The sequence below is a fragment of the Populus euphratica genome, unplaced genomic scaffold, assembly GCF_000495115.2.
Source record: "Populus euphratica unplaced genomic scaffold, PopEup_1.0 scaffold27.1, whole genome shotgun sequence".
Taxonomy (NCBI): Eukaryota; Viridiplantae; Streptophyta; class Magnoliopsida; order Malpighiales; family Salicaceae; genus Populus; species Populus euphratica.
Genome location: NW_011499899.1, coordinates 1,037,301 through 1,040,730, shown reverse-complemented (window position 1 = coordinate 1,040,730; position 3,430 = coordinate 1,037,301). Strand labels below are relative to the sequence as shown.

Below are 3,430 nucleotides of genomic sequence, written 5' to 3'. Positions count from 1 at the left end.
AAACCGAAACCGAACTAGAACCGGTTCAAATTGACCGATTTTGGTTCGGTTCGGTTCGGTTCGGTTTTTTAACAAAAAAATCAAAAAACCTGTATTATTTTTTAGGGCTTTTTTGGGCTTTTTAATGGGTTTTTTGATGGCTTGTAATTAATATAAATATTATGTAATTTTGTTACAAAATTCTATAATATATTTAATATTTTTTGTCACTAAATATTCATTTATATTAAATTATTAGTGTTAATATTATGTTTAATATGTTTCAAGCCTTTCTAATATTTATGTTTTGAAGTTTGGACTCCTCAGGCATCAAAGTGTAAATAACACACACACCAAATTAAAATTAAAATTACAAAGCATTGCCTTCAAAAGGGCTTAAAAAAACAAATAACATTGCCATAAAAAATAAAATACTTCATGCAAAAAATATAAATCTTCATTGTATACATCATCTCAATCAAAAAGCACATCAAGATGACAAGAACATTGCACTTTGATTCCATAATATCATTGACATCAAAACCTGAAAATCAAAATCTAAAATTATAACATGATAAAATAAATTAGAATATGTAAAAATAAAAAATAGTATTTTACCATCAAAGTAACTTTTGAACTAATTATCATCTGTTACTAAATGTAACTTTCCACCAAATTCTACAAAATAAAAAATTAGACATGTTAGATGATTGCAAACAATTTAATTAATAAATAACAAAATAAAAGATGCAAGTTTCTAAAAAAAATTACCTGACTCAAGGTTTTCGTAGGTTTCAAGATCATTTATCAAGCTTCTAATATCAATTAGATTTGATCCATGATGCAACCAATTTTGACAACAAATGAGTGCTTGAACAGTTGCTGGAGATAGAGAACTTTGAAATTGATCAAGTACACGACCACCTGTGCTAAATGCTGATTCAGAAGCCACTATAGATATAGGAATAGCCAGAACATGTTGTGCAACCTTTGAAAGTGTCTTATATTTCAAAGCATTACTTTTCCACAAACCCAAAATATTTAACTTATCATCATTAGGATCCTCACAACCTTCAATCAAATACCTCTCAACCTCATTTTTATTTTCCACACTATCCACCTCCAGCAAATATCTTTTGAATCGAGCCAAAGTGTTAACATCTACCTCCACATCATCAATAGCATTAACATCCTATTTATGCCTATTATTATCCACCACTTCATCAATTTTCAAATAAAACTCATACAAACTCACCAAAGTATCTTTCACCTTATTTGTTAGCAATTGTGCTTTGTCATAATCATACAAATCACCAAAACAAAATTTCACATATTTCAACTTCAAACGTGGATCTAAGACATTAGCCACATATAACAAAAAATTCTGATTTACTTCACACCCCCAATACTTCTCAAACTTTAACATCATATTCATCGTCATTCCACTTAAAATACTATCTTTATTTTTACACAATTGCAACAAGTTTGTATGCATGTAAATCAATTCATTGAAGAAAGAATTTGATGTGATATGCAATGAGCTAGAAAATCTCAATGTAACCATATAAAAAATCTTTAAGAACTTAACCAAAGTTCTTGTATTTTCCCAATCACCCAAACTAGGTGGCCCTATGTTTTTTTTATTCCCCTTTGAATCAACCTCCAAAAAGTAACTCATATACCTACGTTCTTTTTCACCTAACCTCACAAACACCTTTTCAAACTTTTCAGCAGCTTCTAACATAAGATAAGTTGAATTCCATCGAGTTGCAACATCTAAACACAATGATTTCTTACACTCTATATGCAACTTTTCAGCACACTTCTTAAATGCAAGATGCCTCGACGGTGAAGATCTTACAAATCTAATGGTATTTTTAATCTTAACAACTGAATCATTAATCTCTTTCAAGCCATCACACACAATGAGGTTTACAATGTGTGCACAACATCTAACATGCAAGTACTCATTTGACAATATATTAGTTGGCCAATATTTCATCACATTCTTTAAATATGAAATGGTCACATTATTAGTGCTTGTATTGTCTAATGTAATAGTCAACAGTTTATCAATCCCCCACTCCAGCAAACAATTCTCAATAACTTGGCCAATTGTCTCACCTATATGATTGGAAACTTGACAAAAATTAAGAATTCTTTTATGCAAATTCCAGTCATTATCAATCCAATAAGCTGTTAAACACATATAGTTAATATTTTTTATTAATGTCCATGTATTTGTTGTCAAGCACAATCGTTGACCCCTAAGAGCTGTCCTCAATCTATCCTTCTCTTCAATATAAAGTTTCAAACAATCTCTCATAATTTTAAAACGAGAAGGAATGTCAAATCTAGGTTGCATAGTCCTAGCAAACAATTTAAATCCCCGACCCTCCATAAAATTAAAAGGCAACTCATCGATTATAACCATCTTTGCTAGTGCTTGTCTACATTCATCATAATTATAACCTATTGCCTTAAGACTTCCTACATTTTGTTCTCCCAATTCACCCTTCTCTATCTTAGGTTCTAATACCAAAACCCTTTGTTTCTTATCAACCACAAAAGGGAACTTCTTGCACACTTTTAAATGACTCCACATATTACTTGTGCCATTAACAATAGTATGACATGCATAATGTTTTTCACAATAATTACATTCAGCTCTAGGAACTTTAGGATCAACATCAAGTTTTGTAAAGTGATCCCAAATTTATGACTTCTTTTTATCATCAGCATTTCTTTTCCTAGATGTAAGGACTTGAGATTGTTTACCTTTTGTATCTATGGTGGATCCTGCATTGGTTGATTCTACATTAGGTTTTAAAGTTGGAGAAGAAGTAGATGTTGGTGTAGTGCCCGTGGATGAAGCATTTTGAATTTGAGTTGTTTCCATCTATTATTACATAATAAAAACATGTTAAAAACCAATAATTTATAATAGATTAACAATAGTATGATATGCATAAGTTCAACTGTACTTTTAAAGATTATTTTCACAAGTTATTTTATTTTGGTTGATATGTTGTAAAAAAAATTATGTTGCTGAGTGCTGAGATTGTATTTTGTAATTTCAATAGACAATAATACAATATAATAAAATACAATATATATATATATATATTATTCTCTATTCATAAAAAAAAATTCAATTTTCAAAATTGATAAATTACAATCCACCGAACCCCTCCTTTTTCTTTTAATATATATATATATAAACATTATTCTCTATTCATAAAAAAAAATCAGTTTTCAAATTTGATAAATTACAATCCACCGAACCCCTCCTTTTTCTTTTAATATATATATATAAACATTATTCTCTATTCATAAAAAAAAAAAATCAGTTTTCAAATTTGATAAATTACAATCCACCGAACCCCTCCTTTTTCTTTTAATATATATATATAAACATTATTCTCTATTCATAAAAAAAAAAAATCAGTTT

General features: G+C 29.0%; 1 long non-coding RNA gene across 1 annotated transcript; it reads right to left on the bottom strand.

Annotated features, from left to right (window-relative positions):
- Positions 1–404: 404 nt before the first annotated feature.
- Positions 405–1,842, bottom strand: LOC105132545 (uncharacterized). Its single transcript, XR_843594.1, has 3 exons — positions 751–1,842; positions 598–657; positions 405–523 (listed from the first exon to the last, which is right to left on the bottom strand). It is a non-coding gene; the product is annotated as an uncharacterized LOC105132545 (long non-coding RNA).
- Positions 1,843–3,430: the final 1,588 nt, after the last annotated feature.